The sequence below is a fragment of the Hevea brasiliensis genome, chromosome 12, assembly GCF_030052815.1.
Source record: "Hevea brasiliensis isolate MT/VB/25A 57/8 chromosome 12, ASM3005281v1, whole genome shotgun sequence".
Taxonomy (NCBI): Eukaryota; Viridiplantae; Streptophyta; class Magnoliopsida; order Malpighiales; family Euphorbiaceae; genus Hevea; species Hevea brasiliensis.
In genome coordinates this window covers 31,111,714-31,135,601 of record NC_079504.1, presented here as the reverse complement: position 1 = coordinate 31,135,601, position 23,888 = coordinate 31,111,714, and the positions used below count along the sequence as shown (strand labels likewise).

The following is a 23,888-nucleotide window of genomic DNA, read 5'->3' as shown; positions in this document are numbered from 1 at the left end:
CCGACACCGGTCACCGGAACAGTGAAATCTACTAGGCTATGCAAACGGGGGTGTTACAGCCCATACCTATTTTGAAGGAAATGACACTCTGATCAAGACCAATCAATCCATTGGATTCCTTGGCCCCATCCTCTTGAGGCGAAATTCGATTGTTTTCTAGGGTTTTGAGGCATTTTTGTGTTTTTACTTTGATTTCTTTTTGTTTATGACAAGAATTTCTCAATCTGGCGAGTTGATCTTTGATCCAAAAGTAGAAAAAATAGCTAAACGGTTGAGAAAATTGGATAAGCAAGCTAGGCAGATTCCGAGTACATCTAAAGGAGTCCAATCTCCAAAGGAGTTAAGTTCGGATTCAGTGTCAGAGTGAATTCCGAAAACGAAACCATGGCTGCTAGAACCTTGAAAGAGTTGGCTGCTCCTAATCCAAACCAACAGCCTTCGTGTATCCAATACCCTGCTTTAAATGTTGCTTTTGAGTTAAAATCTAGACTAATCCATTTATTGCCTAAATTTCATGGTCTTGCAGGTGATGATCCACATAAGTATCTGAAGGAATTTCATGTTGTGTGTTCCAGCATGAAACCTCAAGGAGTTTCAGAGGATCAAATCAAGCTTCAAGCTTTTCCTTTCTCACTGGAAGGCACAGCTAAGGATTGGTTGTATTACCTTCCTTCTGGATTTGTCAACTCATGGAATGGGATGAAGCAGATATTTTTGGAGAAGTATTTTCCTGCTTCCCGTGCTGCCAACATAAGAAAAGAAATTTGTGGCATTCGGTAGTACAATAGAGAGAGCTTGTATGAGTACTGGGAGCGATTTAAGAAGCTGTGTGCAAGCTTTCCCCATCATCAAATAAGTGAGCAGCTGTTGATTCAGTATTTCTATGAGGGACTTCTACCAATGGACTACAGTATGATAGATACTGCCAGTAGAGGAGCTTTGGTTGACAAAACACCAGATGAAGCAAGGAGGCTGATTGCTAACATGGCAGCAAACTCTCAGTAGTTTGGAATGCGAATGGATCACACACCCATAAAGGTTAATGAGGTAAGTACATCTAACCTTGAGAAACAAATTTTTGACTTAACTTCTTTGGTGAGGCAGTTGGCTGTAGGGAAAATGCAAACTGTTAAGGTATGTGGGATTTGTTCGAGTTCGGGTCATGCTACTGACATGTGTCCTGCATTACAAGAGGATAAATCAATGCAACATATTAATGCAGTAGGAAATTATGGACAGCCACAACACAGGTATGATCCCTTTTCTAATGCTTGTAGTCCAGGATGGCGAGATCATCCCAATCTGAGTTATGGGAATCAACCGGTGCAAAACCGATACCAGTAGCAAAGAACACAAGTGAATCAACCACCTCCACCTCCGCCTCCCTCAAATCAAGGTATGTCACTTGATGAAATGGTTAAGGTTTTGGCTAACAATACCCAATAGTTTCAACAGGAGACCAGAAATAGCATTCAAAACATAGAGAGGTAAATTGGTCAGTTAGCCTTATCTGTGAGTAAGATGGAAGCTCAAGGTTCTGGAAAGCTTCCATCACAAATAGTCATGAACCCTAGAGAAAATGCGAGTGCTATACTGTTGTGGAGTGGGAAAGAAGTTTATAACCAGACTCCACATAAGTCAACAAAAAAGAAGAAGCAAGGAGAAAAAGAGTTTGAAGTTCCTGAAGTTGAGGTAAATACTGAACCTAAACTGAATAAGGTTAATAATTATGTTCTTCCTCCATTCCCATGCAGGTTGGCTAAAAATAAGAAAGAAGAACAAGAGAAAGATATTTTGCAGACTTTCAAGAAGGTAGAGGTGAATATACCTTTACTTGATGCGATCAAACAAATTCCCAGGTATGCTAAATTCCTTAACGAGTTATGCACTACAAAGCGCAAGTTAAGAAATAATGAGAAGATTAGTGTGGGGGAAAATGTGTCAGCATTAATTCAGCGAAAATTACCCCCTAAGTGTAAGGATCCAGGTTCGTTTTCTATTCCCTGCAAAATCGGTGATTCTAGATTTGAAAGTGCAATGGCAGATATAGGAACATCTATTGATGTTATGTCAAATTCAGTTTTTCAAACTTTAAATTTGGGTCCTTTGAAAGAAACCAGTGTCATTATTCAATTAGCTGATCGTTCTAATGCTTACCCATTGGGAGTAGTTAAGGATGTGTTGGTGCAGGTTGGAGGATTGATTTTTCCTGCAGATTTTTGCATTCTGGATATGGAGGATCATAGTGCTCTCTCATCAAATTCAGCTTTGATTTTGTTTGGAAGACCTTTCTTAAAAACTGCCAAGACAAAAATTGATGTGGATGAGGGTATCTTAACCATGGAGTTTGATAAAGAGACTGTCAAATTTAATATCTTTGATGCCATGAAGTATCCTGCTGATAATCATTCTGTCTTTTCTATTGATGTTGTTGATACATTTATGCAGGATAATTTTGAGTTAAGCATGGAGGATGAGTTAGAATGAAAATCACAATTGTATGAATTAGAGGAAATTCGCCTTAAGGCTTATAAAAATTCTAGGATCTATAAAGAAAAGACGAAGGCATTCCATGACAAACTAAGGAAGTAGTTTGTGATTGGGCAAAAAGTTTTATTGTATAATTCCGAATTGAAGCTGATGCCTGGTAAGTTGCGTTCTTATTGGATTGGACCCTTTGTTGTTACTAATGTGTTTCCTTATGGTGCAGTTGAAATTCAAAGTTTAGGAACTAACAAAGTGTTCAAGGTCAACAGTCATGAACTCAAGCCATTTTATGGGGGGTTTGAGGAGTATTCAGTGGATTAAGGAGCTTTGCCATGTCGAGCTAACAACGATAAAAAAAAGAGCTTCTTGGGAGGCAACCCATGGGTGGCTTGTTAGCCACAATCAGATTTGTTTTCTTTCCCTTATTTTATTTTATTTTCTAGCATTTTTTCTTTTCTTTTGCATTTGGGCTTTACATTGGGGACTATGTAAGTTTTAAGTGTGGGGGAGGAGAAATTTGTTGCTGCAATTAAAAAAAAAATCATTCTCATAAGCTTGATTCATGATTCTTTATTAACTCTTGGAGAAAAGTACTTTGTCCTTGAAATGACTTTTCTATTTTAGATTGAATTTTTGAGATTTCGGGCAAGGTAATAGTAACTTTAATGATGGATTTTCCCTCTTCTCCATACCATAGAGTGCTTTTTTCCTGCATAAATCATTTAGGCATAATTTAATGGTAAAATGATTAGTTATGTGTGCTTTAAACTTGTGTCATGCATATTTCAGAACTTTATTTAATCTATCAGGGCACTTTATAATATGTAGATGCATAAATTGGGGGAAATAAAAGGTTGAACTTGAAAATTGCTCCACTATTTTAGTTAAGCAAACTAACCAGCGGTCTTCATGAACCCCATGTCGATTCTCAGGCCAAAGCTAGCTAGGATATGAGCAAAGTAATTTCTGAAGGTGACGGTTGAAATAAAAAAAAAAAAAAAAAGTGATAACTGTGACAAGAAAGAAGTACCAATTTCAAATAGAAAAAAAGGGCATTTCTATCTCCCCTAAGATTTGCAAAGAGCTATAATTGTTGTGCTTTGATAAATTACCCTTATGTTTTGGTGTGTATTGACTTAAAATTTTATGGAACTTTAATTGTGTGAGCTTAATTGATTTCAAGCCTTTTGTGTTGTGTTGAAAAATTATTGATATATTGGCATGGTGTTAATGGAATTTGTTGTGATGGTTATTACCTTACTTGCCTTTTCTTTCAGACTTTTAACCTTTTGTTAGAAAAAGTTGTGTTAGGGTGAAGTTAAGGAACTTCTAAGTGGAGTTGATTAAGAGTTTAAGTCATGCATGAGGACAAGCATGGAATAAGTGTGGGGGAATTTGATAGGTGCATAAGTTATTAATTTTACTCCCATCACATTTGTAGCAATGGGATTTTGCGGTCGCCCGGACGATCACTCACCGAAGTGGGAAAAAGTGAGGAGTCGCCACCTTAGTTTTGAGGGAAACTAAAGAAAACCATTTGGGGAGTTAAATTAAAAATGAAACCACTTCAAAACAGAGATTCTAGGTTCGGGGTCCATAAACGGGTGGGGAAGGTGTTAGGCACCCCACCTCGTCCCTTAATAAGGGTAAATAGATTTAATTTTGCGTCCTTTGTAAATCAGTTAGGAGGGCTCGAATGGGAATGTTAATCCTTTTGGTAAAAGGAATGTTTGATTTTTCACTGATTAGGATTACCCAGATACATAAGTAAATGAGACAGCCTTAGTGAGTCGGCGTCACGAATCGTTTTGGTTTTGGGATTATCTTGCATACGGGTTGAAATTTGGTGTGAGAATCGGATAAGAACTCTCCTCCTATCTCTTTTAAATGTTTATTAAAATTTGAGTAGAGACCGGATAAGAACTCTCCTCCGATCTCTTCTAGGTTATTTATTAAAATTCTAATTGGAGATCGGGTAAGGATCCTCCTCCGATCTCTTTGAGGTATTTATTAAAATTTTGAAGACGGGAACCGGATAAGAATTCTCCTCCGATCCTATTTAATAGTTAATAGAATTTTGAGTTGAGACCGGATAAGAACTCTCCTCCGATCTCTTTTAAATTTGAATTTTGAGTTGAGACCGGATAAGAACTCTCCTCCGATCTCTTTTAAACTAGAAAGGAGCCTGAAAGGAATTTTTCCGATCCCCCGAATTTTGGTATCCTAAGAACCTAAAGATAAGGATCCTGTAATTTAAAGATGTTGGGGATAAGACTTATCAATACCTTTTGGTTAGATGGGGATAATGAGACTTGATTTACCGACCTCTCATGTATTCATTTTTACCAATATCTATTAATGACCGATCTTTTCTGTTTCGTTTACTTTGGTTTTATTCCACTTTATGGCATCTTTGCCGAACTGCCGTTTCCTGACGTGTTATTCATGTCCTCTCTTTAAAAAGAGACCTCTAAGTTGCAATTACCTACGTTTACCCAACCATTTACATACTACTGGGAGTTAGAAAACTTGCTTTCAGAAATGATGAAGATTAATAAAAATGAACTGATCACTAAAGAGATGATTTGGGAGTGTCATTCTTTGGGGATCGTTTGTGCAAAAGTAAACTTGAAGAAAATCGCAGATGTAGGAAAAAACAAGGAAAATGCGGAAAATAAACGTGGACACTTAATAAAACAGTAGCATGAACTCCTACAATAACATCTCTTGAGGTTCTCTTGTGCAAAATACTCTTGAAGAAAGTTGCAGATGTATGAAGAATAAAGGAAGTGCGGGAAATAAAAGTAAACAGCAGTATGAGCTCTTACCTGTGAGGAGCCGGATCTACTAAAATAGTTACGGGATGGCAAACAGGGATAAGACAGGGAATTGATTAGCCTGAGAGTGGTGTTCTTCGTGAACTGGAGGGTACTCAGCTAAAATGCGAGTGATATGAAGTTGAGCTTAGAGATGATGGAAGACAGAAAATGAGAGTGCGACCAGATAATGAACAAACTGGAAATGTAGAGTTCCAGTATTCAAAATCTCTTCAAGAAAACACTTCAGAAAACTAGTTTCTAAAGTCTTTTAATCAACACTTCTAAATAGCAGAGTAACAAACTAAATGAAATTTCAGAGTTCCTCTTGCTATAATAACAGCCTCTCGTCTATTTTTTTGTCCGTCCCTTGAACAGTTTTTCATGCAGGTATTTATAGGAATCGGGTGCTCCCCATGAAGGGTCAGGATTTATTTTGAGGGAAATGGAGGGTCAAGATTTCGAAGGACATGATCGGATGTTCAGGAATTAAAGAGAATCAAAATGAATGGCTGAGATCTCTCTTCAGAACATTTGTCCTTTTCTTCTTTCCATCTGACGGTCCCAAATCTCCTTGTCCGGAACGATCTGAGGGCTAGGAGTGAAAGACGCTGGTATTGTCGTCTTTCTCTTGATCCAATGGTTCTGGTTTAGTCCTTACAAGTGAGATCAACGGTAGGGATTGGAATGTACAGGACTGACATGACATACTCGCATTTGTCAAGATTATGGCGATTCTCAGGCATACGGTGGGGATCTCGCCTGCCATGCTTTAACTACCTCGGCTCTGATTCTGATGACGGTTATTGGGGTTTGTCTTATTCCTTTTGTCTTCCGATCCCTCCTCTTTCTGATCTCTTTCACATGTTCTTTCCGACCTTTCATGCTGGTCTCCCACTTTCCGATCTACTATTCCGATCTTTTCCCTTCTTCAGGTCTGGTCTGGTCAAAGTATTAATTGTCCCTCGATTCCCAAGCGCTTGTTTGCTTTTCGCTTCAAAGAATAAATGCTCATTTTCCCCTATATATACTCCTGTCGACAAAGACATTTTTCATCTGATTTCCTCTCTTCCTTCCTAGTTCTAATTGCTCCGGCGGTGGTTCCGGCCATGTTTGTGGTTTTTGATTCCTCTCCGATGGATTTCCTTATTCCTCGACTGAAAATTTATGACCCCGGTGATTGCTTCTTCAAGTTCATTCGGCTTTTCATCGCATTGAGTGTTCCGACAGCGGTTTCCTCCCACATTGGGTGTTCCGACAGCGGATTAAGCTTCCGGTCGGCAATATCCTTGGGATCAGTTATAAACTGATCCTTAGATCGGCTGGTAGTATCCTTGGGATCAGTTATAAACTGATCCTTAGGTCGGCTGGTAGTATCCTTGGGATCAGTTATAAACTGATCCTTAGATCGGCCTCTTCAGATAGGGTTTTTCACCGGTCTCTAGAGATCGTCCAAATGATGTAATTCTTCAATGTAATCAGATCTTTAGAGATCGCCCACATGATGTAGCTAGACCTTTATTGTAATCCGGTCCCTAGAGATCGCCCAAATGATGTAATCCGATCTTTTGAAAATAAAGACTTTACTTTGCCGGTTATCATTTTATTATTTTTGCCTTGATTATTTTCCGATCTCTAATGTGATTATCCAATCTGGTTCTTTACCCGAATGACACTTAACTGATCCTTTATTCAAAATATTTAACTCATTATGCCGATCTCTAGTTAACCGGTCTCAGAACATTCGGATATTTGAGAGAAGTGTCAGAACAGCTGTCTAGTCCCACCAATCGATGCGCTGCCTAGAACCTCGCGAGCATTAAATGCTCGGACTAGTATAAATAGGGGCGAGGGGCTAGCCAGTTGTTCTCTCATTCCTTTCTCAGCTTCTTGTTCGCAACTTCGAAGTTCTCTCATTTTCTTCAGTGTCTCCGACGCCGATCAGATTCCGGTAAGGACTTTGATCTTCTTTTTTGTTTGAGTTCTTTGTTTCTTTTGAAAATGAGCGGTGCCGAAGGTCAGAGAGCGGCGAGCCCTCCTTCCATTCAGTTCTCATGGTCATCGTCTGATGAAGAAGAGGCAGTCGGGCCAAGCACGCAACCTGAACCCCCTAGGGTCCCTGCTCCAGCTCGGGGGCGGATCATACCATCGAGAAGTGTTCGTTCCTCAGGGAGGGAGACTCTCCCCATAGACGAGCTACCGTCGGTTCTTCGAGAATCCGATCTTCAATCATTTAGCCAAGAGTATAATATTAGTCCTGATTCGTACGAGCTAATCAAGTGCCATGGTGATCTTCGTGTCGATCACTCCTTTGAAGGGAACGACATGGTTATGGTGTATGAGGAACAGTTAAAGGCCGGTCTTCGATTCCCCCTGGATGACTTCTACAAGGAGGTCCTAAAACTTCACCGGGCGTGCATCGTTCAAATTCACCCCAACTCATGGCGGATTTTAGTAGCTTCCGAGGCCTATGCCGAGCTAAGGGAATCACCTACGGCTAAGGTGTTCACGAGTTGCACCGCTAACTCGCCGAAAGGACGATGACCATCGGTTCTTTCAGCGAAGCCTCGCTATGGCTCTTTTCCGATCTGCCCTCGTCTCTTAAGAATTGGAAGAATCGTTTCTTCATTGTGAGGAGCAAAGATCCGAGCTGCTTTGAGGACTTCCCCCGCAGCTGGTGGTACCAGGGACCCTTGCTTCCGAACCACATTACCCTGAGCCAAGATGAAAGCCTAATAGTGATGGATTTGAAGAGTGAGGCTGCCACTAAAAAGTATTCTTGTTTGGATGCGGTGACTGCCGAGCTGCACCATTGGACTGTTCACCGCCATCGCCAAGACCGCGAACTTTCGCTCTCTAACCTCGGCATCGGTATTTTCTATATCTCAGTTCTCACGACCTTAGCGATCTCACTAACCTTTTCTTTGTGCAGGTATGGCGGGTGGTGATGGTTCTAGGAAGCGGAAGAAGGAGAGAGAGATTTCTCGGAAGATAAAGGAGATAAAGCGTTCGGAACGACTACAAACACCCGGTCACGAACCTGGGGAGATACAAAGAGACCCTCCTCAACCTTCGGGTCCACCGACCGCTGAGGCTGTCAGATCTCCTCCTAGATCGGAAGAGCAGCCTCCGCCTCTCTCAATTATTCCAAGCACTGAAGGGGGGCCTACTCAAGCTTCTGGGAGGACCTCTTCTCGTGGCGCTCAAATACTGAGCGACTGCTTGAAGAATAACCGGACTGTCAGGGAGAACCCCGATTTTGCCAAAGTCCTGGGGTCTACCATCTTCTTTCAGGAGGATCGGGACAAAGTTATCCCGAATGGTCTCGATGATATCTTGACTCAACCAGAGCCTAAACGTGGAGTGTCCGTGAACTGCACCATGGTTCGGGAAAAGATTCAGCGTCTGGGTAAGGAGGTCGGCAAGAAGAATCAGGAGCTGGCTTCCCTCCGATCCCAACTCTCATTCGCCCGGGATTATATATCTCAAGTCGAGGGATGGGCGAAGTACCATGAAGACAAGCTGGCCGAACAGACTCGTGTCCTGGATGAAAGGGATCGGGCCCTCGGAGAGGTCCAAGCGCTTCATGCCAACGAAGCTGCTCAGGTCGCCCAACTCATAGAGGAGCTCAAGGCGAAGGATGAGGAGCTTAAGGAGAAAGATAGGGAACTTAAGGAGAGGGATGAAGAGATGGTGACAGGAATAGCCGAGGCCTACGTGAATGCTCATAGGGCTCTCTTGGCCGCGCCTGCTGCTACCTAAGAAGACTTCTCTTGATGGCCGATGTGGCTCCCAAGGCAACGAGGAGGACAAATGAGGAGGAAGCCGAGGGTGAGAGAGAGAGTGAGCAAAATGTAAATCAAGCTGGGGGTGATCCTCCAGCTGAATAGCTTGTACAAAAAGTGAAATGAAATGGAATATCTCTTTTGTTCAATGAATGGATGTGATTGGAAAATCTTTGAATTGCCTAAGTATTTGATTGTATGAGCATAGCGAAACATGAACTAAATGCAATTATTAATCTAAGTATAAAAGCCCGGAAAGCACAATAAGCATGAGATCGGTGGGAGAGAAATGCTAAACGGGACTTGATTGAAAATTTAACTCGAACACTTAAGATCGGAATCCTCATTAAATCGAACCAAAGCTTTAGCTCTTAAACTTTCGGAAAGGAGGTTGGCAATAAAACTGGTAGGAAAAGATCTAGTGCCAGTTCATTTTATTTATCAACAGAGATCAGGAATATTCTTGACAGGTCCGGAAATTCGACAACGGATTTGAGAGGTCGGTAAATGATTTTGAGAGATCGGCGAGGCTTTAATGAATGTGAGGACTTAGCATTGATTCAAGTCTTTGCGAGGAGAGGTCAGAATTGTGACTGCCTATCAAAGAGGGATCGGGAATGTAACTAGCTGTCCAGAGGGGACTTAGTACCAGGGATCGGGTTCAAAGTTTTATTAATTTTGGGGATCGGCCAAAATATGGTGTCGACAGCTGCCCCTCTTTACATAATTTCTATTAAAGGAAAGAAATTTCCGTGTAGGAATTATGTAAAGATTCAGACTCATATTTTGGACGATTAGGTGTTTGAAATTGGGGAACTAATGACCTAGAAATTGTTAACAGAATTTGAAGTACCAGAAAATTAAAATCAACTTAGATCAAGGAACCAGAGGTTGATAACAGAAATTTAAATTGCAGGAAATTAAAATCAACTTAGATCAAGGAACCAGAGGTTGATAACAGAAATTTAAATTGCAGGAAATTAAAATCAACTTAGATCAAGGAACCAGAGGTTTATAATGTAAATTTAAATTGAGTAAAAATTAAAATCAACTTGGATCCAAGAACCAGAGGTTGATAACAGGAAATTTAAATTGCAGGAAATTAAAATCAACTTAGATCAAGGAACCAGAGGTTGATAGCAGAAATTTAAATTGCAGAAAATTAAAATCAACTTAGATCAAGGAACCAGAGGTTGATAACGGGAAATTTAAATTGCAGGAAATTGAAATCAACTTAGATCAAGGAACCAGAGGTTGATGGTGGAATTTAAATTGCAAGAAATTAAAATCAACTTAGATCAAGGAACCAGAGGTTGATAGCAGAAATTTAAATTGCAGAAAATTAAAATCAACTTAGATCAAGGAACCAGAGTTTGATAACAGAAATTTAAATTGCAGGAAATTAAAATCAACTTAGATCAAGGAACCAGAGGTTGATAACAGAAATTTAAATTGCAGAAAATTAAAATCAACTTAGATCAAGGAACCAGAGGTTGATAACAGAAATTTAAATTGCAGGAAATTAAAATCAACTTAGATCAAGGAACCAGAGGTTGATGGTGGAATTACAAGAAATTAAAATCAACTTAGATCAAGGAACCAGAGGTTGATAACAGAAATTTAAATTGCAGAAAATTAAAATCAACTTAGATCAAGGAACCAGAGGTTGATAACAGAAATTTAAATTGCAGGAAATTAAAATCAACTTAGATCAAGGAACCAGAGGTTGATAACAGAAATTTAAATTGCAGAAAATTAAAATCAACTTAGATCAAGGAACCAGAGGTTGATAACAGAAATTTAAATTGCAGAAAATTAAAATCAACTTAGATCAAGGAACCAGAGGTTGATAAATGTATATTTAAAGTGCGGTAAATTAAAATCAACTTAGATCAAGGAACCAGAGGTTGATAACAGAAATTTAAATTGCAGGAAATTAAAATCAACTTAGATCAAGGAACCAGAGGTTGATGGTGGAATTACAAGAAATTAAAATCAACTTAGATCAAGGAACCAGAGGTTGATAACAAAAATTTAAATTGCAGAAAATTAAAATCAACTTAGATCAAGGAACCAGAGGTTGATAACAGAAATTTAAATTGCAGGAAATTAAAATCAACTCAGATCAAGGAACCAGAGGTTGATAACAGAAATTTAAATTGCAGAAAATTAAAATCAACTTAGATCAAGGAACCAGAGGTTGATAACAGAAATTTAAATTGCAGGAAATTAAAATCAACTTACAAGGCGAGTCTAACCCTGACACATGAAGTTCGTTCCCTGACGAAGTGTACTTAACAAGATAACGAAGGCGGACGATTAATGGAGGAGGAGTTGCAAGACCTGACCCATGATCTCATTCTTTTGGATGCCCCTTTTTCATTCCCGACTTTCTTGTTATTCTACGGAAAGCGCCCTCACGGGTTTTCACTTCCTCTTCGTCCATTCGACCAGAAGCGCCCTTTCGGGTTTTCACCTCTAGCCCTTTTTTTTTTTTTTTTTTTTTTTTTTTTTAAGGCCATTCCCTGCAAATCTCATAGCAAAGTACGTGAGGTTATCAATTTTCAAATTCGAATCTTATGGTAAAAATTTTAACTAATCAATAGCGCGTTGAACAAAGAGAAAGGATGGTATGGGAAAACAACAACAGAAGGAATGAAGTATAACTTTATTAAAAAAAAATAGACTTTCAAAGGAGAAGAAAAGGTACAAAGATAGATCTCACATATTCCTTATGGTTAGTTTTGAAGTCTTTTAACTGCCATTATTTCGAGTTCTCCGAAGTCTCATGCCGTAACGGTCCCTTCTCTATCCGTGGTTTCATACCCTCTTCCTTATTTCTCCATTTTGGTTCTTGGGACGCCCTTTTGGGTTTTCACCCCAAGAAGTTTTTTTTTTTTTTTTTTTTTTTTTTTTTTTTTTTGGACGCCCTTTCGGGTTTTCATCTTTCACTTATTTATGCATAATATCTTTTGACAGTGTCGGCATTCACAGGTCTTTGAAACTCTTCGCCGTCCATTTGGGTCAAGATCAAGGCTCCTCCGGAAAATGCCTTTTTAACCATATAGGGTCCTTCGTATGTTGGTGACCACTTGCCCCGGGGATCGTTTTGGTTCAGCAGCACTTTCTTCAGTACTAGGTCCCCGGGTTGGAATTCGCGTGGGCGGACACCTTTATCAAATGCCCTAGCCATTCTCTTCTGGTATAATTGCCCATGACACGCTGCTGCTAATCTTTTCTCGTCAGTAGGCTTAACTGATCCAACCTTGACTAGATCCATTCTGACTCATCAATTCCTGACTCCTTCAGGATTCTTAGGGAAGGGATTTCAACTTCAATGGGCAATACTGCCTCCATACCGTAGACCAGCGAGTATGGAGTCGCCCCGGTCGAGGTTCTTACTAAGTCCTATGCGTGAAGAGCGTAGGAAGCATATCATGCCAATCCCTATACGTGGATCGCTATTTTCCGGATTATCCTCTTTAGATTTTTGTTCGCGCTTCCACCGCTCCATTCATCCGGGACGGTATGGGGAGGAATTGAGATGTCGGATTCTGTATTGATCACACGCCTTCCAATCTTCTGACCGCTCGTTCTTAGCGTTATCAGTGACAATTTCATTCGGGAGACCATGCCGGCATATGATATTGTTTCTGAAGAATTTGAGAAACGTGTTCTGCGTGATGTGAGCATAGGATGTCGCCTCGACCCACTTGGAGAAATAGTCGATGGCTACAAGGATGAATCTGTGCCCATTGGATGCCTTGGGATTGATGGGACCAATCACATCTATGCCCCACATTGCAAAAGGCCACGGTGAGACGAGATTGAACAGCTTGTGAGGTGGCACATTTATCGGATCTGCGTAAATCTGACACTTGTGGCACTTCCGGAAATACTCGATGCAATCCTTTTCCATTGTGGTCCAAAAATACCCACGTCGCATGATTTGCTTCGCCATCATGTGTCCATTGGCGTGAGTGGCACAATTTCCCTCATGAGTTTCAAAAAGGATTCTCTTTGCTTCTTTTGCATCTACGCATCTCAGTAATTCGCCGTTGGAGCTTCTTTTGTATAGGGTTTCTCCACTGGGAAAGTACCCTAATGCTAACCTCCGAATCATCTTCTTTTCATTTTTGCTTGCCCCTGAAGGGAATTCTCCGGTTCTACAGTAGACCAGGATGTCATGATACCAAGGCTTTCCATCGGGCTCTTCTTCAATCATGAAGCAATAGGCTGGCTCATCCCTTACCTTAATCTTCAACGTCTGAAACGTCTGCCCTTCTTCGATTTGAGCCATAACAGCTAGAGTAGCTAAGGCATCTGCAAATTGATTCCTGTCTCTACTCAGATGAGTGAAAGAGATTTCTTCGAATTTCTTGATCAGCTCCAGTAAGTACTTCTGATATGGGATCAACTTGGGATCCTTAGTTTGCCATTCTCCCTTGACTTGATAGATTATCAGAGCCGAGTCTCCGTACACCTCCAACTTTCTGATTTTCATCTCTATAGCGGCATGTAGACCCATTACACAAGCTTCATACTCTGCGACATTGTTGGTACAGTCAAACCCCAATTTAGCAGCTATCGGGAAATGTTTTCCGTCCGGGGATACTAGTACAGCTCCGATTCCATTTCCCGATAAATTGACTGCTCCATCAAAATACATTTCCCATACATCGGTTGGCTCGTCTTCTTTGCAGTCTACCTCATTAATATGTTCATCAGGGAACTCGAAATTCAGAGCTTCATAATCCTGGATAGGGTTTTCCGCTAGGAGGTCAGCGATCACGCTACCTTTCACCGCTTTTCGGGTCATGTAGACTATGTCATATTGGGAGAGTATAACCTGCCACTTGGCTATCCTCCCTGGCACGAAGGGGCTCTCGAATACATATCTGATAGGATCCATTCTGGAGATGAGCCATGTCTTGTGATTCAACATATAGTGCTTGAGGCGATTTGTCAGTCTGTGCTAACGCGCAGCAAGTCTTTTCTAAGAAAGAGTACCTTGACTCACAATCATTGAACTTCTTGCTCAGGTAGTAAATGGCCCTCTCTTTTCGGCCGGTATCATCATGCTGTCCCAAAACACATCCCATAGAATTCTGTTGGACTGCCAGGTACAGGATCAAAGGCCTACCTGCCACAGGCGGGACCAATACTGGTGGATTTGACAAATACTGCTTGATTGTCTCGAAAGCCTTTTGACAATCCGAATCCCATTGGGTAGGGTTGTTCTTCCGGAGTAATCTGAAAATAGGCTCAGCTTTGGCAGTGAGATTAGAAATAAACCTCGAAATGTAGTTCAGCTTTCCTAAAATCGCGCACCTCCCTTTCTGTTTTCGGGGATGGCATTTCTTGAATAGCTCGAACTTTGTCTGGATCCACTTCTATCCCTTTCTCGCTTACTATGAATCCCAACAGTTTTCCCGATCTAGCTCCGAATATGCACTTAGCAGGGTTCAACTTCAACTGGTATTTCCTGAGTCTTTCGAACACCCTCCTTATCACCTGAACGTGGCTCTCTTCTCCCCGGGATTTGATGATCATATCATCCACATATACCTCCACTTCTTTATGCATCATATCGTGGAATAATGTGACCATTGCGCTACCGGTAAGTAGCCCGCATTTTTCAACCCGAAAGGCATGACCCGAGCAGCGTAATCCCCATTGGGTGATGAAAGCAGTTTTATCCTTGTCTTCCTCGTCCATTGGGATCTGATTGTACCCTGATGCCCCATCAATACACGAACATCTGCCCAAGCCCGCAGCATTGTCAACTAGCACATCAATGTGGGGGAGAGGGAAGTCGTCTTTCAAGCTAGCTTTATTAAGATCCCGGTAGTCAACGCACACCCTGACTCTCCGCCTTTCTTCACACGGACGACGTTAGCCACCCATTGGGGATATTTGACCACTTCTAAGAATCCGCGCCATATCGCTTTCTTGACTTCATCCCGAACCTTAAGCAGTGTGTCGGGATTCATTCTCCTCAGTTTCTGCTTTACCGGAATCGTTCCTGGGATTAAGGGAATCTTGTGCGTTACTATCTGGGGGTCCAAACCGACCATGTCATCATAGCTCCAAGAGAACACGTCGAGAAATTCCTTGCTGCACCGATCATATCTCCCAATTCCTCACTCTCCACTACCTTAAGTTCCCTTTTTACTTCTTCCGTGCCTAAGTTTATTGTGCGCGTTTCATCTTCACAAGGCACGAGGGAGGGTTCATCTTTTTCATTGCTTTCTTCTGTAAGGTCTTCCTCAGAATCACTTGAAGAAATGGCAGTTATGGGGATTTCAAAATTAACCAGAGGAATTTCTGAGTCTATTGGATTATTAGGTGTTAATTGATGAATTGTCCTGAATGAATAAAGAATAGAACATGTTATAAGGATGGAATTAAAAAGGAAAGAAAGAGAGTATTGGATTAAAAATGCGCTATTAATTCATTAATATTAATGTCATAAGAAAAGGTCCTTTTACAGTATTACACTTGTCACTATGGACAAAGTGATCAAGTGTAGATAACCAGAGGTACTTTACTCGAGATTGAGTACAGGGATATCCTCCATTGTCCAGTTGTCAAGCTCCTGCTCCCCATCCATTGGCGAAACTAGGGCCTCGTACAAGGAATCAAGTTGGATGACATCGATGGATGGATCATCAAGTGATTCTTCTGTACTTGCTGGATGTTGAATGACTGGTTTAGTGAAGATCTCCTTAACTTCCGGGACTGTTTTCATCTTTCCCCTTTCCGGGTCAAACCTCTGATCCCGAAGCATTTTCCTCATCCGGAACCGCCCATCCATAAGGGCATCCTCCTCATACCCCAAACCACAACGGCCTATCCTCTGAATGGCCGGTATAGGCTCGACAATCCCTTGTAATGTGGCGCCTAGGCCTTTACCCTCTTCATACCCGCTTCTTGACATTACTTTGGCCACCATAGCCATGGCCCCCTCCTTCCCAGTATCTTGCAATTCAAGGGCTTGGAAAGAGCTTTCCAACGATTCCTCGGCCGCTTCCACATAGGGAAGTGATTGCGGCTTGGTGACCAGTATGGCTTCTTCGCCCCTCACCGTGATTATTTTGCCGTCCTTAATATATTTGATCTTCTGGTGCAAAGTCGAAGGAACAGCATTCGCAGAATGGATCCACGGCCTCCCAACAAAGATAGTGTAAGTTTGTTCTATGTTCATCACTTGAAACGTGACCTTGAAAGTACATGCACCGACTTGATTGGCAAGTCAATGTCCCCAAAGACTCTCTCCCGGTGCCGCCAAAGGCTCTTACTACCATGGCACTGGCCGTGTATGCGATTGGTCGATCAAGAGTCTGCTAAGGTCGCGCTTAGGCAAGACATTGAGGGCCGATCCGTTATCGATGAGAACCTTGGCCACTATACAACCCTTACACTTCACGCTACATGTAGAGCTTTATTGTGCCCTAAGCCCGCAGGTCTACCTCCTCTTCGTAAAAGGCTACGAGCCGATGCCTGGATTTGTCCTACTATTTTCTCAAACTGCCCCGGAGTAATGTCGGGGTTCACAAAGGCTTGATCCAGGATTTTCTGCAAGGCTTGTCGGTGCACTTCCGAGCTCAGGATCAATGATAACAGTGATATTCGGGCGGGGGTTTTCCTCAACTGCTCCACCACGTCATACTCGCTCTGTTTCATTATTTGGAGCAGCAGCTCCTCCTCTTCTTTATGCTCAACAGGCTCTGCTTCGCCTGCTTTCTCAACCTCCTCTTCCGTGTTTCTTGATGACTCTCCCATTTTTACTTTCCCTTTTCTCTTCTCTCTTTCTTCGTTCCCGTAACACCTTCCACTTCGAGTTATAAACTCGACTTCTGGCTCAGGTGGAGAGGATTTTGTTGCAATAACGGGCCGAGAACTGGTTTGGGGAGTGATGTTGCTGGTAGGTCCAGCATAAGTCATCCTGAAATGCTCGTGAGGAGCAAAACATGGTTTTGGTGGTGCTGGAGGTGAGGCAAGGCTAGGAGCGGATGTGCTGCTTGATGCTCCCTGAGTAAAAACTTGGAAATTATAGTTCCAAGGGACAGCGTGAGTGTTGGTGATGGGGAGCTGAGGTGGAGTTCGGATAACCGTTACCGGCGGTGAGGCTGCTGGGGGCGAGAAGGTGATTTTGGGTTTGGAGGTAGAAGTATTTTGGCTGTATCCAGTGGTGTTCACTCCCTTTTCCATCTTCAGCCTTGTCTGGCATCTCAGAACCTTGAGAGACAACAAGTTCTGGACTTCTTGTCTGAACCCCTCACAATTTTGCAGCTCATGATCAGCTGCCCCTCCATGGTAAGGACACCCCGTACTCTCTTCTAATCCCGTTATCTGGGGGCCAAGGTGACCTTCTCTTACTGATATGGCAAAAATTTCTTTGAAGTAAGGGACCAACTTGTCCACTTCCGGTGTCGATCCTTCCCCCTCAGACTCAATCATATTTACACCACTACCCGCATTATGGTTGGGCAGTGGATTCGAGGTGACATTGGGGAGGGAACCATTTCCCTCAATCTTCAACCACCCGTTCCGGATCAAAGCGTGTACTCTCCCTCTGAGTGCCCCGCAGTTGTCGGTTGAATGCCCTTGTGCCCCTCCATGGTACTCACAACGGGCAGTGGCATCATACCACCTGGTATATGGCGGCTGGATTGGGTCTAAAGGGACTGGTACGATTTGGTTTATACCGACAAGGTATCGGTATATTTCACTGAGAGGGAGGAGAAGGGGTGGATCAGGATTCCTTGGAGGTCTTGGATTATTTTGCGGTGGTCTTGGTTGAGCTGGAAGAGGGGGTGGTCTTGGTTGGAAATTTGTAGGCGGGGGATATTGCGGGCGTGGTTGCGGATAATTAGGAAAAGGGGGTGGAATGTTGGCGATGGTTTGACCATGAGAGGGAGAATATGGTCGGTAGTTATTTTGGGGGTAATTATTCTGTCGAGTGATGGAATGTACATCACTCTCCTTCTTCTTGCCAAAATTGGCGGTCTTCTTCACAGGGTTTTCAGCCAACTCCTGTAGTCTTCCTATTCTCAGATTAGCTTCAATTCTCTCACCAGCTTGGATGATATCTGAGAAGCTGTTGGAGGTATTTCCAATCATCAGGTTGAAGTAGGGAGCCTTCAATGTTTCGATGAATAGGGAGCAGAGTTCATTGTCGGTCACCGGAGGATATACTTCTGCAGCCTTCTCCCTCCATCGTTGGGCGTACTGCTTGAAACCTTCCCGGTCTTTCTGTACCAGGTTCTGGAGATCCCTCCTTGTGGGTGCTGCATCACAATTGAATTTATACTGTTTTAGAAAGGTATCGGCTAAATCCTTCCAGGAGTGCAGCTTGCTCCTGTCCAATTGTATGCACCATCTCAGAGCTGCTCCGGAGAGGCTCTCGTGAAAGAAGTGAATGAGAAGTCTATCGTCTTCTGTTAAGGCAGACATTTTGGCAATGTAGGTTGCCAGGTGGATGCGGGATCCGAGTTTCCGTGTACTTGTCAAATCCGAACCTTGAATTTGGGTGGTACCACCACATCCGCACCAATCTTAGTGATGACACATCGATCGAACCATACATGTTCAAATTTCTTCATCGCTTCTCAATCTTTCTTCTAGGGCAGATAGTTTCTCGTTTTCTTTCGCCCTATGTTCTCCTTCCACTGTATAATACGCTCCCCCCATTGGGAGCTGAGGGGTGGAGTAAACTGGAGGGATCGGGATTGAAGGGCGAGGCTCGGCATTTGAGACAGCTGGGTAATAGGAAAAAGGCAGGTCATTATTTGTGGTAGCCGGATTGACAGTGATTGTCTGGTCCGGAATGGGAGACTGAAAGGTAAAAGAGGTTGAAGCTTGATGAGGATCATTTGTTGTAGGAGGCGGAGGAGGTAAAGGTGGGCTAGGCTCTGAAGTAGGTTTATTCTGAGACATTTCCTTCATTAGTCTCATAATTTCAGAAAGTCGATCTTTCAACTCTGAGACCGCCTCGTAGGTTCTGTACTTGCTCCTGATTTTCCATTATCTTTCTTGTTCGAGATCTTGTTAAGTACACTCGCTTGGGTTGAACCGTGTGCTTGGTCAGACTTGCCTTGTTTGAATCAATATTGATTTCCTGTGAGGGTAAAAAAGAAAATTTTAAATAAACTGCGAATTTTGCAAAGAAACTAAAAGTCCTGGTCTGGACGAAGGATACAGTGGCATTTGAGAGCCAAGTTGAAATCTGTAAAAAGGATAATTGCCTCAGCTTTATCATGGCATCGTTCGATAGTCTGACCGTGAATGACGAGATTGAATGCGCATTTATGATACCTGTCCATATAGCGCATTTCAATTTTTCACATAACCCTAGCGAGGGAGTTCCTACGGGAGTCATATTATTCATTCACAAATTTTGCTAAACAATGGTCCAAAAATCACTTCATTAGCTGAGTAATTTGTACATCGTATCTTTTACATTGGCCTAGGCTCTGGAAGGTTCTTTATAATAAGATGACACTTTCTGAGATACTCATATAACCTTTCTTCTTGCCTGGCAGGATCGAATGCTTTCAGGGCATACTCGGATTCCGGTAATAGTTCTTGTTTTCCCTGTGCTATTGTTCTCTCCAGCTGATCAACATTCTTTTTCAACTCTTGGTAGAGAGCAACTTGCTTTTCTTTTTCTTTCCTTTCCTTAGCACACTCCTTCAAGATATCGTTGATGAGTAGTGCTTGTTCTTTTAATTCAAGCTTCTTCTTTTTGCTTTCTTGCTTATATTCTTCGACGAGTACCTCTTGGTATTTCATCTTTTCTTGAAACTTACTATTCTGTACTTTCGCTTCTTTTACCTCAGCTCGGAGAGAGTCTCTTTCCCCTTCCCACTGTACCTCTTGCTCCTCGAACCCCATCCTTTCGGCCCTTACCTCTTCCTTAAGTCTTCTTACTCTTCTTTTAAGTTTCTGCTGTTGGTCCTTCAGCTGTTTTATTTGTTCCTGCAATTGTGAGTTCTCAGTATTAGCCTCTCGTAGTGAGTCATCCAGATGGCCATTCGTTTCTTCTAATAGGACATCTCGGGGTGGGTTGCCGTCTTCGAATTTCACCGTTGAATGTTCTCGATCCCTGTCAGCCCTCCATTTAAGATAATCGCCCGAGGTGCTAGGGCCTTTAGGCGATTTCTCCATCAGAGTGACGTTTTCCCAAGATTTGCGAGCATTTTTCAACCCCTCTTCTCCTTTGAGCTAGTGGTAGAAGCGACCTTGGTGGTATTCTTCAATGTTGATCACAGATTGTTTTGAGCCGAACTGCCTCATTACCAATGCCGGAGTGTAACTTGTGTATCCTACATTCCGATCGTGACACCGATGAATACCGCTGATCGATCAAAACGGGTTGGCTTGACGTCCACAGCTTCCTCCAACAGTAATCATGGCTATTGAAACTCAAAATCCGTTCCCACCATTGTTTTTCATTCTTCGGGCTGATCACTAACCGGATCATCTTCTCAATGGGAGGCTGGTCAAGGTACCAAGTCAATCCTTTCGTCTCCACGGGACACATGTGACTGATAGTCCAGAGGTATAACAACTGAGAGCAGCACTTAATGGACCCTTTCCCCTGTTGTCTGCAGTAAGTTAGGGTTAACAAGGTTTCTGCAAGAATTGCTGGTATCGGATTGATCCCCTGCCTTTCTACTGTCCAAAATACTTCCACTGCACTGCAAGTGATGATCCCCAACGGCCCGGGAATGTGGATCGGACCATAGATTCCCAAGGCGAGTGCCACTAAGCTTGATCCCACGCTTTCTCTTGGAGGTAATGATCTAACCGCTTCTCAAGGTATGTCCAATACCATCCACGCGTGTTCCTTTGATCGCTTTCTCGGACTTTACTTCTTCCGGGAGAACCCAACATATGTGCCAACCGCTTCTGTGTCCGCCTATGCTCGAGGTGTAAGTAGATCCGGTTCTGCAATGAGTATGGGATCCCCAGCAATGCCTGATATTCTTCCATAGTGGGGACAGTATCAATGTCATTGAAAGAGAATACCCCGTACTTAGGATTCCAAACCGACAACATGGCTTTTAATACCGGGATTTGGACCTTGACTTGCATTAAGGTTGCAATCCTCCCGTACTTCTCTTCAAAACGTGTCTTGGCCTGATCGGGAAGCGACCTCCATTCGTTAGACAGACCCTCTAGGCTGTTCATTCTGACCTCTATTTTATTCAGATCTAGCGAAGGTAGCGAGCTAGCAGGCGCCTCGAAAGCATCATTTTGCGAGGGTACCGGACTATGAGCCGATTCAGACCAAAGTTTAGCATTCTGAACCTTTTCTGCCGACTGACTCGAGGATGCCATGATAAGAATGATGTCTATCCTTCTACAGACTCTTGGTTTGGTAACGCCTGCGGGAAAATTCGTTAGTAAGACAAATTAGGGTAATTTTGAATCATACTGTTGACAGGGTGACACGTACACATTTATCAAAGTAGGAAAATGTGTAGGTGTTTCAGTAGAATTCAAGATTACCCTCACAAAATGAACGAAAGGAAATCAAAGCAGAGCAAGGTAAGAGTAAACATGTCCCTTTTTGTCCTATAATAGGGAGACTCCTGATACCGGATAAGCGCTACCTATTTGGGATAGTTCTATCTTATAAGGTAGCTTACTACGGCTTTCAGCTATTGTGATGGTTTAGCTCAGGATCTAATTTTCTAATAGCCACAGGTTCCCAAATTGCCCCTACTGTAAACAGTAGAGCCCCATTCTACCCCCATGATATTGTCGGGAAAATTCCACGGATATCACGGCAAATAGAACGAGTTTCAATTTGAGCAGAAGCCTTCACGGATACTAACGGGGTAAAACCCACGGGCACCGCTACATGACCCCCTCCTATTTTCCTAAAAGGGTAAGAAAGCCCGGGTTAGGACCATGGTGTGTGAGGACATTGCGTGAGTGTTCAGTGTGTGAAGGGACACCTTTACCTCTTCCCAATTTAGGGGGATTTTATTTTTCCATTTTTTCCCTTTTTCCTTTTGAAATGAAGAGCACTGTGAGGGATAGAACAAGCAAAACAAAATAGTTAGCAATAATAATAATTAACATATAAGACGTCACCGAGCGAGCCCATCTAGCTATAATTTGATCGGACAAAAATTAAATCTAATTTTGGACCTCTAGACCGGGTTAAGTCGATATGTCCCCAGCGGAGTCGCCAAGCTGTAGCAATGGGATTTTGCGGTCGCCCGGACGATCACTCACCGAAGTGGGAAAAAGTGAGGAGTCGCCACCTTAGTTTTGAGGGAAACTAAAGAAAACCATTTGGGGAGTTAAATTAAAAATGAAACCACTTCAAAACAGAGATTCTAGGTTCGGGGTCCATAAACGGGTGGGGAAGGTGTTAGGCACCCCACCTCGTCCCTTAATAAGGGTAAATAGATTTAATTTTGCGTCCTTTGTAAATCAGTTAGGAGGGCTCGAATGGGAATGTTAATCCTTTTGGTAAAAGGAATGTTTGATTTTTCACTGATTAGGATTACCCAGATACATAAATAAATGAGACAGCCTTAGTGAGTCGGCGTCACGAGTCGTTTTGGTTTTGGGATTATCTTGCATACGGGTTGAAATTTGGTGTGAGAATCGGATAAGAACTCTCCTCCTATCTCTTTTAAATGTTTATTAAAATTCGAGTAGAGACCGGATAAGAACTCTCCTCCGATCTCTTCTAGGTTATTTATTAAAATTCTAATTGGAGATCGGGTAAGGATCCTCCTCCGATCTCTTTGAGGTATTTATTAAAATTTTGAAGACGGGAACCGGATAAGAATTCTCCTCCGATCCCTATTTAATAGTTAATAGAATTTTGAGTTGAGACCGGATAAGAACTCTCCTCCGATCTCTTTTAAATTAGAATTTTGAGTTGAGATCGGATAAGAACTCTCCTCCGATCTCTTTTAAATTAGAAAGGAGCCTGAAAGGATTTTTTTTGATCTCCCGAATTTTGGTATCCTAAGAACCTAAAGATAAGGATCCTGTAATTTAAAGATGTTGGGGATAAGACTTATCAATAACTTTTGGCTAGATGGGGATAATGAGACTTGATTTACCGACCTCTCATGTATTCATTTTTACCAATATCTATTAATGACCGATCTATTCTGTTTCGTTTACTTTGGTTTTATTCCACTTTATGGCATCTTTGCCGAACTGCCGTTTCCTGACGTGTTATTCATGTCCTCTCTTTAAAAAGAGACCTCTAAGTTGCAATTACCTACGTTTACCCAACCATTTACATACTACTGGGAGTTAGAAAACTTGCTTTCAGAAATGATGAAGATTAATAAAAATGAACTGATCACTAAAGAGATGATTTGGGAGTGTCATTCTTTGGGGATCGTTTGTGCAAAAGTAAACTTGAAGAAAATCGCAGATGTAGGAACAACAAGGAAAATGCGGAAAATAAACGTGGACACTTAATAAAACAGTAGCATGAACTCCTACAATAACATCTTTTGAGGTTCTCTTGTGCAAAATACTCTTGAAGAAAGTTGCAGATGTATGAAGAATAAAGGAAGTGCGGGAAATAAAAGTAAACAGCAGTATGAGCTCTTACCTGTGAGGAGCCGGATCTACTAAAATAGTTACGGGGTGGCAAACAGGGATAAGACAGGGAATTGGTTAGCCTGAGGGTGGTGTTCTTCGTGAACTGGAGGATACTCAGCTAAAGTGCGAGTGATATGAAGTTGAGCTTAGAGATGATGGAAGACAGAAAATGAGAGTGCGATCAGATTATGAATAAACTGGAAAT

The 23,888-nt window shown here is 42.2% G+C and overlaps 1 non-coding gene across 1 annotated transcript; it reads right to left on the bottom strand.

Moving 5' to 3' along the window:
• Positions 1-747: 747 nt before the first annotated feature.
• Positions 748-854, bottom strand: LOC131171630 (small nucleolar RNA R71). Its single transcript, XR_009142289.1, has one exon. It is a non-coding gene; the product is annotated as a small nucleolar RNA R71 (small nucleolar RNA).
• Between the last annotated feature and the right edge of the window lie 23,034 nt (positions 855-23,888).